We start from the raw sequence: 19,676 nt of genomic DNA, 5'->3' as shown, positions 1-19,676 counted from the left end.
GGTGCCCCTGCTGGGCAACACCGTCCCTGAAGGCTACGACAGCGATGTGATCATGGCTGTTGGTGCAACCCCGGCCTGAGTGCCCCCAGAGCCGTGGCCGTCGTGTGTTGGGTGCCCCCAGCCACGTGGGTAGCTCCAGTAACCTGGAGCGAGTGGGGTGACCCCCACTCTGTTGTTCGCAGCGTGATCGCCGCCCATAATGACTGTGTCGGGTGATCCCGACATGTAGCTGGGGCCTGCCCGGTGATCCAGGGAGGCCCCCAACGCCCATAAGGTGGCAGGGATAAGACGCTGACAACAGGTAAGAGACACCTGTACAGTCATTTATGCGTACTTTTAAAGTAAGCACTCCCACTCCAATTATGCTGGGTAAAACGCTTAGCCGCTCCAAAGCCTATAACCCAAGGAAAGCAAAGCCATCAAAAAATGTTTCAACTCAAATAAGATCGATTCCCATGGAGCAGAGTGTCAATGGCACCAGTGAAGTCAATGAAGCAGCAACTCCGATGCATCCCGGAAAGCAGTCTCGTGGAAAAGTGACTGCTTTCTTTGGTTCCGGAGCAGAGCAAAATGCCGGAGGGGATTCGAGTATATCAGTTGAAGCAAGACCAACCTCGACAAGGGGGGGGTGTGAATCTTTAGGAAATGTAAGCCGCTCTATGCCAACATTTACAACAACTCTCTTCTAAAACTTTGCTATTCTCTCATCCCCTTCAGTGACGCCTAGCAGTGCAGTCGTAGTCTCCCCTCCGCCCTAGTGAAAAACCATCAAGGACGTCTGCTACTCCCAATCTATATCCCGACCTTGGTGATGATACGCTGCTGGGAAAGGAAATCGCCCACTCCAGACAAATGGGCGAGAACAATTAAAGCACAATACGCAATACCTCGAATCTAAGCACCAGTGCTCTACAATTTGCAGTGAACATCCTCCTCAAGTTATGCGGGAGGATACATGAGGACTTAAAACAACAAAGAAATACTCTTTTACATCTGAGATTGCTGCTGGAGCAGAATCAGGTGCCCGACCAAATAAATCTACCGCAAACGGTTGGGCATGAGGGCAGTAGCTCACCGGTCAGTAGCGGAGACAGGACACATAAAGCTCTACTTAATTATGAGTTGGAGGACAAAAAGCATTCCTGATTCCTTATAAAACACATAAGGAAAGGAGGAGAGCAAAATGCCTCGCACGCTTAGCCGAGAAATCGGCATCTATATCAAATTGCTCTTAGCCGGACCCTTTGAACGACCTGTTAAACTCTACCGTTACAATACCTACCCAGAAATCTAAAAAACTAAAAAGAAGGGACTCTAGGAGGAAGAAAAGACAGCAGGCTCATTAACCAGCTGGCTTGTAATGGAGGATGACACAGGAGAAGCAAATGGGCCTAATGAGGATCACCAGCTCCTTTCTTACCACCGCCCACATAAAGTCATCGCGGGCAGTATACCTGCTGTGGAAGAGGGGGCAATAAATAGGGCTGACTCTGGAAAGCAAGGAAGCAAAGTTGTGACTAGCAGGACCGTACAACCCGTGCCTGAAATAATGGAACTAGATCCCAAAATCTTCACTATCGGGCTGGACAAGTCTTTATCGGAACAGAGGTGTGTAAACCGTTCAGCAGTCTTGAAACTGTTAGCAAATATATCCACACTTAGAATTCGGAACTCAACGGACTTTGACTTTGTTGAACAAATTGATCAAAATAGGGGTAATGTAACTCGCCTACACTGTTGCCTGGCCGAAACAGCGGCCTTGTTTCTCTCCCATCAGCAAACGCTGGGCTCACTTGGCTATGTATTGGATATTAAGGTATCCAATGCCATCTTTCCTACTTGTTGCACGACGTGCTCAAACGAGCAGAAACTGGGGCAAAGGAGTGAAAAAGGGTCACTGGCCCTCCACCTTCTCCTACAGTCAATTTTCAAGGGTGGGAATGGTTAAAAAGCTTCCTACCCAAGCAGCACGTGGCTGCAATTTGAGTAGTAAAGTTGGCTAGTTGGAACCCAAGAGGGTATTCCCATGTGCTCCCCCAAGCAGGCTCCCTCCCGTTGCTGTTACAAGAAGATATATTCATGCTCCAGAAGATTTGGCTGACCACCCCAGTAAATCCCATTCGCCTTCCCTTCTGCACTTGCACATTATGAACACTCACAAGGCATAATAGGTTTGTCTTCCCCTCCTCATTATGTTTTCTTATACTTATTGTTTTTATGTGTTGTAATTTTAATTGTCTATCATCCAGGCACCTCCCTGTTGCCTTGTGTGCGCTTTAAAACAGTATTTGCTTCCTGTATAAGCACCTAGCAAGTGAACAATATATAAATAAATAAATAAATAAATAAATAAATAAATAAATAGTAAATATTGACAGGTCTTGTTTGTTCCAGGTGCTTGCAAAAAAGGTCTAAAGGGACGCCTATACGGCAAGCTCATAATTGGGATCAGACAAGCCCTAGGTCCAACTATGTCCAACTGCGATAACCATAAGCAATGTAAACCGTAACATTATCGATGCAGAAGTAGTCTTCAAGAACGAGACGGAAAGTATGTACATTTTATTAATAAATGTATACGATCCTCCATGGGGAGGGGAGACTCCACAGAAGACATTTTTATGTATATCGACTTGGTCTGTGCAGAGTGGGAGGGTGGACCTGACCAGAAACCTTTCATTGTTGGAGTCGATCTTAACGCCCGCTGTCGAGATAATGCGCGATGCACCCACTTTGAGAATATTAGTGCCGAATGTCTGCTTTTGCAGAAAAAACTAACAATACGGTCTTGCGATGGGTGGCATTCTTAAAGGAATGGAAGCTAGTGCTAGTAAATGGCCGGACCAAGGGTGACCAACCTGGCAAAGAACCATGGAGGAACGGCCAAAACTGGGCTACACTAGATTATTTATTGGGTAGTAACTCAGTTTTGGAATACCTTAAGGAACTCCAGGTCCCACCCAATGAAAGCAGTGATCACGCTTTACTTATTTGGACCCTGGGGTTGGGGCACGGAGCAGTCAGAACCACAAACATTAAAGGTGTCCTTCCAAGTCATGCTTGACATCGTATACAGTGGTCAAAAGAAAATATTGGCAAAGCCACATCTACTATAAGCAGTTTTGAATTGCAGTGTAAGGTAATATTAAAAAGCACACGTCCAATGAAATTGAGAAATGGCTGGGGAAATTAGCTGTTGAAGTGGCAACTCACAGAAGTGGTAGACTTCTACTTACCGGTAACGGCTATGACAAACCATTTGCCGTAGCAATCCGGAATTCAAAACGCATGATGCGCAGGGAAGTAAGAAGGCTTAAAAATTCTCACCATTAGGGAGGTCCCCATGTGCCTTGTCGAAATATTCGCAAGGCGTAAGCAGTCGGGGTTGCCTCAATTGGCAATTTCTTTTTCTTTTTTCTGCTCTGGATGCTTGGTGCTTTAATATGTTGTGCTAATATTTGCGCAGGTCAGCAGAATCATATAATCCTCTAGTGGGTAGGATTCCCGGTTAGGGGGTTCCTTGTAAAAGAGCCGCATGTCCTGACGTCCGGATAATTGCCTTGAGAAAGACTTAATATAGAAAGACGTTTTGGCTGTCTTTTTAAAGAGTGGAATCCAATAAACCAGGAATACTGGATATCATTCACTTGTCATTTGTTGGGGAGAATGCTATCAACTAGCACAATGTGTTAACCTGTGTATTCTATGAGGTCAAGAGTATGACTTTACTGTACTAGCTACACTGCACGCTCGACACCACAATTTTAGGACGAGAGCGCACCAAGAGCCGGTCGTACTCCATACTCATACCTGCCTACATGCAGATATTCTTCATCTGCACATTTCAAAGACAGGCAAATATGAATTGAGCGCAGATGCAGAAAGAGATAAAGTTATGGACTGCTACACAGCTTGGCTAAGAAATTGGAAATTCTCTGCCAAGAACATCCAGTGGCAACGGAGTACAGGAGCACTTGGACTTAGGGGAAATAATACATGTTCTGTATGGCAATTACTGGCACTTGCCAAGGGCCCGTAGGAAGCTCAGATTATTAATCCCATAAGCGAGAAGAAATGGCTGAGTTTTATAGGGGCCAAGATGACGAGGCTTGAAATCCGCCCCCTTATCGGTGTAATGGAGTCTGAGCGTTGGCTTTGAAATACATCTTTGGACGAGATAAAAGCTGCCATCATCAGATTAAAAAGTTCCAAGGCTCCTGGCCTTAATGGTCTCGCAAAGTCCTTAAGAAAGACCCTGTTGGGTGGGCAGTCTTTTTGGAAGTTTTGTTTGGGGAGGCATGTTTGGAGCCCATTATCTCGTATCTGTATTGGTACCTGTCTATAAAATGGAGGACAGATGCCTGCCGGAGAGCTACAGACTGCTGTCCATGCTAGATGTCACCTGGAAATGGTTTGCCTCCCTGTTATTGAAGATGCTTCAGGCTTGGATTTAGACAAACAACATATTGCACGGCTTTCAAACAGGCTATCGTCCGGGCTCATCAACGGTACACAGCATTAAATTGTGGGACCATTTGCTTCACGAATCAACCCAAAATCATGGTCCTGCAATATATGTAATTTGTGTAGACTTTAGGTCAGCTTTTGAACTGGTAAACCAGGCAATCCTGTGGGATGAGTTGGAAATCATGGTTTGCCCGGGATGGTTATTACAGATAATGAAAATGTTACACAGAGGGCCCGGGTGCGCCTGGACAACAATGGTTCAGTAACTGCCCCATTGTCAATCAACAGGGGAGTCAAGCAAGGTTGTGTGTTGGCTCACCTGTTGTTTAACCTATACCTGGTGGACTTGCTGGAGCAGTTGTTGGCTATGTTCAATTGCCCACCTAAACAGAGGCGTTTCTGGGGTGGGGGTGGATGAGAGGGCTATAGTCCCAGGTCTTTTGGTTGTAGCCCCGGATAGAAGCTCAGGGGTTACAACCAAAAAGGCTAGCTATCCCGCAGTCCAGACACTCCCAAAATTAGCATAGCCCCAGATCTTTTCCAGACCTAGCAACACCCCTGCACCTAATATTGGCAGGATAAGGGTAGCCAGCATGTTATACTCTGACGACTTTGTAATTTTTTTATCACACCTATTCCGCGATGAGACCTATGTTAACAGAACTGTATATAATAAATGTAGAAAAGACAAAAACTATGTTGATTACATCCAGGAAAATAAATAGAATCGTCTTGTCTACTTCGCTGGGACTATTGATTATGTGGGGCATCGATCGACTATAAATGCATCAAAGATAGAAAGGCCTGACGGCTCTGCCACCTTTTTTATAAGTTTGAAGCTCAGACTACAGCGCTGGGAACTGCACTTAAAATCTAAGGTTGTACCAGCTTGTCCCCTTTTGAAGGTCCTTGGTTTAAACTGTGGCAGAGAGCGCATTAGCAGAGGCGGTGGTTTCAACGACCTACATATGACAATTTTTAGGGCAATGCAATGGTATCCGAATTTGAGCATAAGTGGTGGGTATGAAGTATTAAAAGAGTCCTTCAAGAGAAAATACAACATGTGGAACTGGAACAAAAATGATGACCACACATCCAGATTAAAGAGTTATCAATACGTTTCAAATGCGGTGCATATGTTTAAGCGACAACAGCCATATATTATTCAGAGCCTGAACGCTGCTTCTGCGTTTGCGTATACAACAGTAGTCGCTGCTTACTGTTCTTGAACATCAGTTGAACTTGACCACTGCTAAAAGATATTGGGACTCAGTATGAGACCGGCACCAGGGAATGGGCAATTACCGGGGCATTACGGCCCTGGCAGACCCGGTAATTGCTCATTCCTAGGCGCCGGAAATGATTGCTCCCCATTCCCATATGAGTCCGATTGGACTCAATGGGAATGGGGAGGCAGGATGCACCGGCACCATTCATGAATGGTGGCGGTGCATCTGACATAGTCTGCTCGTGGGTACTGGTACGCCCACCAGGTTAGACCTGGTGGGCGGAAAGGCACCCGGGAGCAGACCTCATAGTTTGCCTGTGCCGTTGTTACCGGACCGGCACGCTTATAATGAGGCCCATTGTCGAGTTTGTAAATTTCTACATATCTCTGCGACTACCAAATATCTGTTCACGGAGTGCGTGAAACTAGAATCCTTCTATATGTGCACTTATGAGGGTCTAGTAAATGATTACGACTTGATTAGGTCCATCGATTTCTGGAATGACTGCTTGAACTCTAACTCAGTATCTTTGCACATTGCACTTTATCGCCTCTGGTCGCAAATTGGAAAGCAAATAGGCCTATGAGTAACAACCCTGTATGGTGGTATGATAGCGTATGGAGGATATACTGCAGGGGGCATACCGTCCAGCTCTACATTGCTTATTTGCACATATAGATATGGTGGATCTAAGACATGCCTACTACATTGTGCACATCATGCCACCTTGCTGGCCATGTTTTCCATGGACCTTATTACAATGTGAATGCTGCTGGTGTCAAAGCAGTTTAAGTACAGTTCCTATCTCCCAACGAGGTACAGGATAAGATGTGGGGCCGCATTATAAGTTTGCCGTTCCGGAACAGGGTCGCTGCTAAGCTCACCGGCATCCTTGTTTCTGGACCAGCAAACTACGTGTCTACAGGTCTGACCCACCGGCGCAGCGGCCACAGTACGCAGACCATTCACGGAAGCACTGGTACCGTTAACAACAGCGCCGGTGCTTCCAAGTCCCCATTCCCATAGAGTCCTATTGAATGACACTTCCCCATTTCTTCCGAAAATGCTGAGACAATGATATCTGGAGGTGTGACAAAGTCTGGTAATGGGCAGAAAGTGGACATGAAAGAACAAAGGCTTCTATGTGCTATACCAGAGCTTGCAACAAATCGTGCTCTGTTGTTTTTCAATCATAACGCTAAAACCAATAAAATAATAGTATGCCTCTTCAGCTTCTATATAGGTATAATGGGTCAAGGGCAGTTGATGTTCTTCAAATATGTGCGTCTCCAAACAACAATAGTGCAGTAAGTACCAAAGTAAAAGCAATTCCCAAGCCTGATTCCATATTATTATGTACTTTACTTAAACTTTGATAACTTATGAACACATAAAAAACCCACCCCATGTAAGGTAAGCACATAGATAATGCAGGATACAGATATATAGGGGCAGAGTCTCATGAAGTAGCGCAAGCAAAAAGTACTTTTTACTCACGCCCATTTCAGAGATGGTGACCTAAGTATTTCTTTGGGACTGTGCGGTGCTGTGTCTGGTACATGTTCCAGAATGTGGAGCGTATGGAAGGTTGATGGGGCAACGAGGGAGGGTGACATGTCTATAGGGAGGTGATCAGCTGTGGCTCTAGGCATACGATGATTATACCTGATAAAGAAGATGACTACTCACTGTGTACACCTCAGGCAGCAGTGGCCATCTCCCAAGAAATGATGCGCTGCCCCGCCGTCTATCACACAGTGTGGGAGCGCACTCCGGACACAAATGTACGATAGGCTCCCATCACACACCTGGGTGCTGGCAGCACATTTCACAGTGACTGGCCCATGTGAACAAATAACAATAAAAGCCTTTCTTTTCCTTTTTGGAGGGGATAGAAATGCAAGTGTGACAGCAGCGATTTACACTGCTGCTCTAACTTTAAGGAAAATGAACGAAAGAGTTATAACTGACCCTGCCTTGCTTTGTGCATTCCCCGGCACCTGATCCCAAAAGGTGAAGTGGAATATGACTAATTTTCCACATTGCAAAGTGCACCCCATTTGTGAATTTTGTATGCACATTAAAATGCACAGGAGAGGCTGCTTATATGTACAGATTAACACATTGTGCTAGTTGATTGCGCTTGCCCCAACAAATGACAAGTGAATAATATCCAGTATCCTGGTTTTTTGGATAGCACTCTTTAAAAAGACAGCCAACATGTGTTTCGACATTAAGTCTTTCTCAAGGCAATGATATGATATGATATGGCATATATAACGTGCCGGCACACAAGTGTTTCTAGGCATGACAAGGCAGAGGATACAGAGGAAGGACAAAACTACGATCTTACTAGGCCATGTGTCATTCAGATTATGCAAGCGCAGTGAAGAGGGAAGGGGGAGAAGTGCAGGTAAATCAATAAGTGCAGCCAGGAAGTGGCTCATAAGTGCGGTGAGAAGGGACAGCAGGGTTGCAGGAACAGACCCTAATGTGCTGGGGAGCATGGTGGCAGTGCAAGGGCAATGAGACAGGCAGGAGCATGGGCCGGAGTTCAGAGGGTGTCCAGGTGACCAGTGCACAGAGCAGTCAGGTACATCAGTAGGGGAGAGGAAGAGAGAAAGCAGAAGCAAAAAGGAAGGTCTTGTGTGGCTCCTGGAACCAGAGGTGGTTCTGCTTAGGTTTGAGAGAAGCAGGGAGGCTGTTCCAGAGGGAGGCCCTCGCCGAGGAAAGAGATCTGCCCTCAACTCTCTGCTTGGAGTAGCATCTGACCCTCAGAGGGTTGGAGGTGGATGAGTGGAGAGCTCGAGAAGGAAGCTGTTTAGGAAGAGAAAGTTGGAGGTAGAGCAGCCCCAGGCCCCAGAAAGCCTTGTGGACTATGCAGAGGGTCTTGAACTTGATACTTGCAGCCACAGGGAGCCAGTGAAGAGATTTCAGTGCTGGAGAGATACGTCCCTGTGCTTGAGGCCAAGGACAAGTCTTGCAGTCCTGTTCTGGATAGGTTGTGAAGGTCGAAGAGTAGAGGCAGGCAGATTCAGAAAGGGGCTGTTTCAGTAGTCCAGCCTAGAGAGGGACAGAGCTCTGGAGACAGTGAGCTCCTGGGAGAAAGTGAAAAAAGGAAGAATACCTCTGAGGAGGTGCAGCTGCTAGTTTGACTTCTTAGAGATGTTAGAAATGTGAGGAGAGAAGGAGAGGGTGGAGTCGAAGATGACACCATGGTTCTTAGCCTCACAGGAAGGAGCAGGAAGAGGGTCAATGGTGAGCGGCCAGAGAGAGAGGAAAGTAGGGAGCAGGTGTCCCAATGAGAGGATCTCAGTCTTACTGGCATTAAGGCAGAGATAGTTGGTGGCACACCATTCCTGATTTGCGGTCAGACAGTCTGGTTTGAGAGAAGAAGCAGAGGTGGCTGAGGGGAGCCTCAAAGAGAGCTGGGTGTCATCCGCATAACACTGAAAATTGGAGTAGAAAGTAGGGATGCAGTTGGAAAGAGGGGGCAGGTATTAGTTGAATAGTCAGGGAGAGAGGTTAGACCCCTAGCGGGAACACCACAAGTAGAGAGAGAGATAGAAGAGAGAAAAGACCCCAGTTGGACCTAAGAGGGTCAGTCAGTGAGAAAGGAGGTCAACTAGGCCAGGGCCATTTCAGTCATACCCAGGTTGTCACAGAGGCGTTTGAGAAGTATGGCATGGTTGACCATGTCAAAAGCAGAAGATAGATCGGGGAGAATGAGAACAGAGGGGAGATTAGAGTCAAGGTTGGAGAGCAGGGCTTCACAGGTGTTCAGGAGAGCAGTTTCTGTGATTCTGGCACAAACCGAAGCCAGACTGGTGGTTGTGGAGGCAATCAACAGATTCAGTATGCAGATCAAGCCTGGAGATGGGCAGCTTTTCAAGAGTTTGCCCAGGAAAGGAGTGAGGGAGATACGGCGATAGTTAGCCAGATAGGAAGGATTGGCTGAGGGCTTCTTTAGAAGGGGGTGCACAAGGAAGTGCGTAATGGGGTGGGGAAAGTTCAGTGCCAAAGGAGTGATTGCAGAAATTGGCCAAAGCTGGTGCAAGGAGCAATGATCGTTAGGGAGGTCCCCATGTGCATTGTCGAAATATTTGCAAGGCGTAAGCAGTCGGGGTTGCCTCAATTGGCAATTTCTTTTTCTTTTTTCTGCTCTGGATGCTTGGTGTTTTAATATGTTGTGCTAATATTTGCGCAGGTCAGCAGAATGATATAATCCTCTAATGGGTAGGATTCCCGGTTAGGGGGTTCCTTGTAAAAGAACTGCATGTCCTGACGTCCGGATAATTGCCTTGAGAAAGACTTAATATAGAAAGACGTTTTGGCTGTCTTTTTAAAGAGTGGAATCCAATAAACCAGGAATACTGGATATCATTCACTTGTCATTTGTTGGGGAGAATGCTATCAACTAGCACAATGTGTTAACCTGTGTATTCTATGAGGTCAAGAGTATGACTTTACTGTACTAGCTACACTGCACGCTCGACACCACAATTTTAGGACGAGAGCGCACCAAGAGCCGGTCGTACTCCATACTCATACCTGCCTACATGCAGATATTCTTCATCTGCACATTTCAAAGACAGGCAAATATGAATTGAGCCCAGAGCTTGTTTCTTTGCTACTATAAATGCATCCTTTAAAGGAAAGCTTCTTTATGTTGCCATGTATGTATCCTCAACATTTCGGGCTGCTAGGGTATGGCTATTGGGCATTCTAGAAAATAAAAACCATGCCAGTGTAAGGTAGTGTGTGCTGCATCATTTTAAATACAATTCCATGGATTCCAAGCATATCTAGATGTTTAGGCGACTGTTTAAAAACTCCACCATACTTCCTTACTCCACAATATTACATTAATGGAGTAAATGGTGTTAATTGACATCGATGTCATATGAAGTTGATCACCTCGTGCGAAATGGGATATTACAGGTAAACCTAACATGATAAGCTTTGATACAGGTAAGGCATGTACTCATTTAAAAGTTACATGATTGTTCCGAATCTGAAATGAGGCCAGTTCACATTTCCTCTGCTAGTGTGTCTGAGGACACTGTGCAACAGACGAATACGTATATCCACTAAATGAATCACAGTTATTATCTGACATACTCCTTGAGATTGAAACCAGCTCTGATCTATCAATGGCATCGATTATTAGCGACAAATCATATGTAGGAAGTGTGTCTATGCAACAGAACACACTTTCCTGCAAAGCAACCATCTTCACTTTGCAAGGCAAAAAGCCCCAAACTCAGGACAATGCACACTCTCGTTGTCATTCTGCCACAAGCGGAATGCCATTCTCGGGAGGATAGCTCAGTGGCAACGTGCTTTGCTTGGAAGCAAGACGATATGGAGCAACATAGGTTCGATCCCCGGGTCTGCGCTTAGAAAACTCTTGGTATTAAGCGTGTTATAAATAACCCATCGTATCATATCATATCATTTGCTTATAGGCCAGTCCTCTAGTAAGAACGTCTAACAGCTGCCCCGTAACAGTGTTTCGATGAAGAGTCTGGTGGTTTACATTTCCATAAAGTGACAAATATAATCAATTTGGGTTAACTTTCATTAACACTGCTATGCAAAAGGCCAGCCATACTCCCACGTGCATGTATGATGCTTATGCAAAATGGATAGGTTGCAGACCATCTACCAAGGAGCACTTTGACTGCATAGAGAGGAAGTACCCTGTGCGTGCCAACTCTCCATATTGATGAATAATGTACATGTGATGTATATGCGAGAAGCAAATCACATTTGTTAGACTAATCTTTCAACCACCCAAAATGGGTTAAATGTACTGCATTTCTATTCTGTGCATGTTTGCATGTGCGTGTGTGTGCGCATATGTGAGTCTGTGCGTGTGTGTGAGAGGGACACACAATCCAGAGAAGGCGGGACTTCAGACAGAGTGCACCAATGGGAGAAGTGGGAGAAGTAGAAACTGCACAGCCCAGGCATCAAATGGTGACAGTCTTGCCCTCCGGCTCCGCCCAGGAAGGCCTACCTCTCTGTGGTATGGAAAGCTCTTCTGAGCTGCGGTTACAACACAGCACACGAGCATGAGCCAGACTGTTCATGCATGCTCTCAGAGTTATGTGGTTTTTCTTCCTGTGATGTCATCAGAGTTGAGGACCGTGTGATATTACTTCCCGTGACGTCACTCCGTGTGCTGTCAGTAGGGGTCAAAAGGTCATGCGATTTCGCTTATCGTGCCCCAATGACTTTTAAGAATCAACCCAGCAAATGAAACAAAAGATCTATGCAATCTTATTTTGCTGCTCGACATGCATATGCCAGTAGCGCATTCCTTTCCTCGTACATATTTAAAGAGATCAAAAATGCTTTGTAATCCTTTCTTCCAAAACATCATTGAAGTCAACTGCTCTTTGAACTCCACAAAAGGCAAATGTCCAACGTATCAGATGTTATAGGGGTTGCCTGGTCACATGCCAGCCATTAAAGACAAAGTGCTGTTCAGTTCACTCAAGCACATATTTGCAGAAGCTAAATAGCGGATGTGTATTTCAACACTAAAAGGACTTTTGCCGTCCCACATGTGACAAGGCAGACTGAACATATGTTTGTGAAATCAAATACTCTTGACAATTCTACATGTCTCTAATTTCAAATGACTAAATTGGAAGAATCCATCCCCTGACGACTGGTGAGATAATTGTGTGTCTGTAATGTGATATAATAACGTTGGTCGTCTGATACCATATTCATTATGGATGGTTTATATGCTAAATGAGCAGCATCAACTATTTCAATATCATGCCTTGGTGAAGCTGCAGGAAAGCATGTTCTCTTTCCGCAGCATTGCAAAGTCACGGACGCCCTTCGGGTTTCGTGCTGAAGCAGGGAAGTGTTAATTGGATGGGTTTAAAAGCTTCTGGCAAACATGCGGGAGCCCGACAAGTCTGTGGGGGTGAGGCCGGGGACGGTGGGGGCGGGGGGTTTGGGGGAGGGTGTGGGAGTGGGCAGGGGGTGCTTGTAGGGGTTTCCCTCAAGAACATTTTGAAAAGAATGTGTTTAAATGGTGCAGCACACTTTTTTGAAAAATTGGATTAAAAAAAAACAAAAACACACCGTTTTCAATTGGTTTTGTTGGGTAACTCATGAAAATGTCATTAGATGCAAATCACGAAGAGTACATAGAAGCATTTTCCAACGCATCCTCATGATGCCTTTTCCCACAATATGTATATACGATTATATTAAAATCATGTTCATACTGGCTGTTGTGGCGTGGTGGAGTAAGGAGTCAGACAAACTGTGGCATGTTTCATCAGGTGTTATTTGAAATATAAAGAAATGTCCGACCGCACCCTATCTCTAAAGGATTATCCTGCCTAAACAAATCTCAAACCGGGTGCTCGTCGTCAGGATGTGTGTCCAAATGAAAAAGGTCTGATCTCTGCCCAAAAACCTATTCTAACCCTACCACTAGTCTACCAAAGGGTTCAGCATCCAAATGAAAAAAGCACCAGGAGAATCACTCCCTTCTCCTGGTAAATTGGCTCAGTCGTTATCTCTTTCTCATCAATCTTTTGCTCTAGTTTCTGATTCAACAACTAAAGTGTGGTCAGGAGAATGACAGCCTTCTCCGTGGGCCACAGCGCACAGTCTAGAAGGCAGCCTTGGAATATTCTTTGACAGTAGTCCTCAAACGTCTCTTCACTTCTTCCCAATGGCTTCTGAAAGCTGGCTATACTGTTCTAGCAATTCCTCTCTGTCATAGGGTGTTATAAAGATTATCTCCAGATAGCTCTTGTTGTCTAGAATCCTCTTTAGTCTTAATTGGATTCCACTGTGACGAGGGAGATTCCTCAGATGCACTCTTGATTTTCAGACCTTTGGATATCACTACTGTGATGAGGGCGATCACTCCTTAGATTCTCTTGACCCTTTATTCTCTGAGTATCACTACTGTGATGAGGGAGATTACTCCCAAGACTTTATTGACTCTTTGGTCTCCCTGGTCCACACCCGGGTCTCCTGCAGTTCCCATTATCGTGCTTGTCTTGGGAATGCATGTCCGGTTCTTCCGACGGATGTGGGCAGTTTGCTGCTCGCTTGACACTTCTTTCTGGTTTGCCTGCAAGGCTCTGCAAAGGCCTGGGACTGGCAGTCTCTGCGTTGTTGTCGGACCAAACGGTCCACCTTCCAGAGGTCATGGCACCACCTCGAATTCCCCAGCACTTGAGTGAGTCAGCTCTTTGCCAGTTTATGGGACTTCTCTGCAACTTACACTCTTCCACATCGTCTGTTCCTCGGACCATCCTCTCTGAACAGCTTATAGGTTCCCAGGTTTGAACTTCCCAGACTTTGCTGGCTCATTGCCGGGTTCATCTCTTCTTTCAGTCCTTCCTCTGTTTTTATCTCTCTTAGCTGGACCCACCCTAGTGCATTGTCATACTCTTCAATTGTTTCCATGAGGTACTCTTCCTGCTTCCTCATGGTGGCCTCTTCCCAAAGGTATGTTATATTTCTTATTCTTTTTCATCTCAGTGGTGTCAAGTCTCAAGGAAAAAAGGGAGGGAATGTTTCATTAAGACACAGTAGTACTTTCAGTTGCACTCTCTGCAGACTTTAGGGTTTTTATGAGTGCACGGGCAAGTGGGTTAGGGAGTTCCATCGTAGAATGGGAGTCCTTATCACCATGAGGGGAGTCTCTACCTGTAAGGTCTCACTTTCCACCACCCTTCGGGGGAATATTGGGTTACGGCCTCACCTCCATAGCCCTTCAGAGAGGAGCTCCCTGTGGGTAGAAGTGACGAGGTTCTGTGACTGTGCCCATACATTTCTATGCAAGCTGTATCAGTATATCAAAACATACTCATGTTTGCCTTGCGCATAATGGCAGTAATTAAACTATAAGAAAATATGTCATTGCTGGCGTTTCCAGTAAAAATGGTGATTCCACATTACGTACACATGTCAAGACTGGCTGCACCATAAAAAGATATCCCCAGGCCCCAAAGGATTCCCAATAGAAGTGTGGAAACAATTGTGTGATAAGCCCATCCCACACCTCCTCAGGCTGTTTCTCTGCAATAAGGAAGGCGGCTTTCTGCCCCTAGATCTCTGGCACGCAACCTTTGTAGTTATCCCCAAAGAGGGCAAACCAGTCAATATATGTACTTCTTATAGGCCCATCTTCCTTATTAACAAGGAAGCAAAAATGATTGCAACAGTCCTGGCCAATTGTCTACTGAAAGTAATTTCATTGTTGGTGCACCCAGACCATTGTGGATTCCTGCCAGAGAAATCTACGAGTATTAACACTACTGTACAGGACCTTCTGACACTTCTCGCAATAGGCTTTGAGAAAGCCTTCCATTCCGCCTTGTGGAGATGTCTATGGGAAATAATGTCCAGGATGGCATTTGGTAGAAATGTGTTTGATTGAGTAAAATTCCTCTATGTGTCACCTATTGACCAGGTCATGGTGAATGGGGGTGGTTTCCAGGTCCTTCCCCTTAGAATTTGGGATTAGGCAGGGTTGCCCCCTCTTCCGGCTACTGTTCATGCTGGTAATTGATCTGCTTGGGATTCAACTTCAGAAGGATCCAACATGGTGCAGATTCTGCTCGGCAAATGGACGGGGAAGACAAGGTGTCGCTTTTTTTCTGACAACCTTTTGGTAAATCTGGGAAACCCAATACAATGCTCCCGGTTGTGACCAGGAGACTACAGGACTGTGAGACATTTAGCGGGCTTAAGGTAAACTAGCAAACATCCATACTTTTTCTGGATGCAGGCGGAGGGGCTGGTGCCCCCCATCTTCCCCAATTGCCCTTATTATATCTCAAGAGACGGCTTTAAGTATCTGGGGCTGCAGATGAGGGCAGATCACTCGCACTTCCTAACTCACAATCTGCATTCCATTACTGACATATTCACACAAGATTTTAAGCACTGGAAGGCACTGCCAGTAACACTCATGGGGAAAGCTACCTTATTTCAAATGCTGCTTTAAAATATATGTACATCCTTCAGAATGCCCCCATAAGATCCCCGGAGCAGAATGTATTAAATTTGACAGTGTTCTTTGAGAGCTTCTTGTGGGGGTGAGGAGGACACAATCGAGGATTGCCATAGCGACACCACAGAATTCGGTGTGGGAGGGTAGAATTTGAGTCCCCAATATTCAACACCACTACTGAGGTTTGTGTTAACGATTCATATCAACGCTGAAGGGGCCTGGATGATAGGGTCATTCTAGGTCTTGTACGGGTTTAGGGCTGGCTACTCATCCCGCGTGTTACACAACACACCATTGGGATTTGGAAGGATTTGACTCATAGATTAGGCTGGGGAGACAGGCGAATGCTGCCACAGCCAATTTGGCACAATAGGAATCTAACGGAAGTCAATAAGACATTTTTCAGGGTTGTCTTCACCCCAACATCTCGACATTGGGTGATGGGATGGACAGGGGAGCCCTTGTCCCATTTCTGGAACTCCAACATGAATACAGGCTCCCAGGCTCTGAGAGATACTACTATGTCCAGGTTGCCCACGCCCTACAGACCGAGTATGGAGACCTTCAGGATGTCCTAGCATGCTTGCCATTGGAGACAAATCTGTTAGGGGAACGGATTCCCACAAAAGTTACTTCCACACTCTACCATGTTATTATATCTTTCACAAACCAACAAACTATCCAACCTTACGGCCAAATAGGAATCCGATGGTAACCTCATTGAACCCGAGGAGTGGGTGGAAGCCCTAATGTTCCCATGGGAGGAAACCATTTCAACTCAAATTTGTTTAGTTCAGCTTAAGGTTCTTCACCAGACCTACTACTCCTGCATGCTGCTCTTTAAATGCAGCAAGCAGATCCACCCCTGCTGCCTGCACTGTGGCGGACCGGAGAGGACATTTTTTCATACCCTATGGGAATGCCCTGGGATTATCTGTTTCTGGTCTAAGTCCCTTAACAAGCTGGCGACAACAATGGGAGCAAACATACCACAAGAACTCAAGTTAACATTGTTGGGGATATGGGAAGAAAACTACTTCAACCAATATGAAAATGCATTCCTGTCTACTGACATCATCCAAATAAAGCCAAATATCGCCATGAAATAGGAAAACCCGAAAAGCCTCAATACAGTAAATGGGTCTCAGAAGTAGAGGTCTGTATGTCCTTGGAAAGAAGGGTGTATAATGCACGGGGATGCCCAGCAAAATTTCAGAAAATTTGGGGTAAATGAGAAGAGGCCAGCTGGTCATATGATTTGGCGTTCTTAACTGGAGGAGAAAGGAGGGGTTTGAGTGGGATCTCAAATTGTTCATTCAATGTATGTTTTGTATAACTTCATTGCTATGAACGGTACTCACATTTGTTTCAAGTTGAAATCTAATAAACTGTGTTATAAAAAAGAGTGGCTGCACCAATATAGGCCAGTCTTGCCACATAAGAACATTCAACATACTGGCTTTAGCCTTGATGCCAGTAAAAATTGCAATGCAACGTCAAAAAATACATTAAGACATATTGAACAAAAGTAGGCATGTCTAGCAAAATAATAGCACGTTTCTTGTTTGCTTTACACTTGATGTCCATGACATCATATTCCACTGCAAAAAGTAAATCCAGACTGGCCCACCAGAGCAGGCCAATCTTGCCACGTAATAACAAAATGGGCATGAAGAGTAAAGCAAACATGTATCATGTTTGTTTTACTCTTGATTCGCATTAAAAATTAAAACATGCATGTCTTGTCCTTGCATACACCCCATCACCCTCACTGGGAGGGCAGGGCCAAATGCCAGGGCATTATTTGGTAGTCTCATCCACATGTGCAAAAAGACAAGCCTTGTCCCTGGCACACATGCATGCGTTCATATACATTCATTCATTTCTCTCATTTAAAAACACATTCATACATCCATTTATGCAACATACACTCACACAAACGTACAGAGATCAACACTTGCATGCATGAATGCATACATACATAGAGGCAATACATTAATAAAATACATAAAAAAAAACATTCTAGTTACCTGCAGTCCTGGTCCGAGGCCAACATCCATGTAGGCCATGTGACTCGCATGTAGCATTAACAGTAACCAGAAAGCAGAGAGAGTTTCCTGGTTCCTAACAGCATGTGCGGAGAGCCAGAGAACCCCCTAACCACTACTCCCTAGGGAAGCCTAAATGTGCAGGGAGGAGAGGGAGCACCATCTAGGCACAGTTAGGCCTGCAGGTCCCCATCCTGCATCCCCAGTAGGCCGTGCAAGACTGGGAAGTAAAATGCTGCGACCTTATGCGGCCCATTGGACATGCCTACCTGAGAACTTTCATTGTCATTGATACTTCCTTTTCATAGTTAAAGCCTGACCAGGAGCACTTGGTGAGCTTTCCCAGGCTGGATGCCGCTCTTATGGAGGAGCCGCTCTGGCTGATTTTCAAATACCTCGATATCCTGTCCGCCCTTTTCACCCCTCCTCCTCTCCCCTCTCCGTCTGTGCTTGCTGACCCTCCTTCAGCCACCCCTCCACCCTCCTTCTGGTCTTTTCATCTTTCTCCCCAGATAAGGTCGCTAGACAAGTCTGATCTATGAAATTCTCATCAAAACATGTTCATCCCTTGTACTCTAAAACCATCAAGGACCACTTTGGCACCCTCGCTTCGGCCCTTGCTGATTTTTGCAACCACTCTTTTGTCTCAGGATCCTTTCCCTCCCCTCTGAAGCACTCCCTTGTGCCTCCTCTTCTTAAGAAACCCACAGCTGATCATTCTTGTCCGGCTAACTATCGCCCAATTTCCATTACTCCCTTTCTGGGCAAACTCCTGGAAAAGCTGGCCATCTCTCAGCTTAACCTTCATTCCAATTCTGTTGGCTGTCTCCATGACCACCAGTCTGGCTTAAGAGTTGCCAGAAGCACAGAAACTGCTCTCCTGAACACCTGTGAAGATGTGCTCTCCAACCATGACTCTAACCTCATCCTCCTCGATTTCTCTTCTGCCTTCGACACGGTCAACCATAACATCCTGCTCAACCGCCTCTGCGATAACCTGGGTATCACTGATCAGGCTCTGGCCTGGCTGACCTCTTTCCTCTCTGATCGACCCTCCCAGGTCCAACTTGGGTATTTCCAATCATCTAGCTTCCTCTCTACCTGTGGTGTTGCCCAAGGGTCTAACCTCACGCCCTAGCTTTTCAACCAATACCTGGCAACTCTCGCCCACTTCATTGCCATTTTATGCTGAAATTTCCAGTGCTACGCTGATGATACCCAACTAATTTTCAGGCTGCCCTTAGCCACCTCCTCTCCCTCTCTCATCTCTGATTGCCTAACTGCCATTCAAGATTGGTGTGCCACCAATGATCTTTGTCTGAATGCCAGCAAGACAGAGACCCTCCTCATCGGCACACCTTAACCATCCTTTCCCCTCACTCTCTGGCCGGACCCTATGGCCCTCCTCCTACCCCCACCTGTGAGGCTAAGAACCTCAGGGTCACCTTTGACTCCACACTCTCCTTCTCTGCCCACATATCTTATGTCTGTAAAAAGTCAAACTTCCTACTGCACCTCCACAGAGGTACTCTGCCTTTCCTCTCCTTCCCCCAGAATCACATTGTCTCCCAAGCTCTGGTTCTCTCTAGGTTGGACTATTGTAACAGCCTCTTTCTAAATCTACCTGCCTCTATTCTCCACCCTCTGCAACTAATCCAGAACAGGACTGCAAGACTTGTCCTTGGCCTCAAGCCCTGTGATCGTATCTCTCCAGCTCTGAAATCTCTCCCTTGGCTCCCAGTGGATGCAAGGATTAAATTAAAAAACCCTGCATTGCCCACAAGGCTTTCTGGGGCCTGGGTCCAAAATACCTTCAGCTATCCCTCCGCAAATACCTCCACTCTCAAGCTCTTCGCTCCTCTACCTCTAACTCCCTCAGGGTCAGTCATTTTTCATAGAAGCGAGCTGGTAGTAGATCTCTGTCTT

At 45.8% G+C, this 19,676-nt stretch overlaps 1 protein-coding gene across 1 annotated transcript in view; it reads left to right on the top strand.

The window, feature by feature from the left end:
• GPR139 (G protein-coupled receptor 139) overlaps positions 1-19,676 on the top strand; it is a 403,399-nt gene that overhangs the window by 50,817 nt on the left and 332,906 nt on the right. The gene's annotated exons all lie outside the window — the stretch shown is intronic.

This window comes from Ambystoma mexicanum, chromosome 2q, assembly GCF_040938575.1.
Source record: "Ambystoma mexicanum isolate Mex_15411 chromosome 2q, UKY_AmexF1_1, whole genome shotgun sequence".
Classification (NCBI taxonomy): domain Eukaryota; kingdom Metazoa; phylum Chordata; class Amphibia; order Caudata; family Ambystomatidae; genus Ambystoma; species Ambystoma mexicanum.
This window is presented reverse-complemented; position numbering and strand designations above follow the sequence as displayed.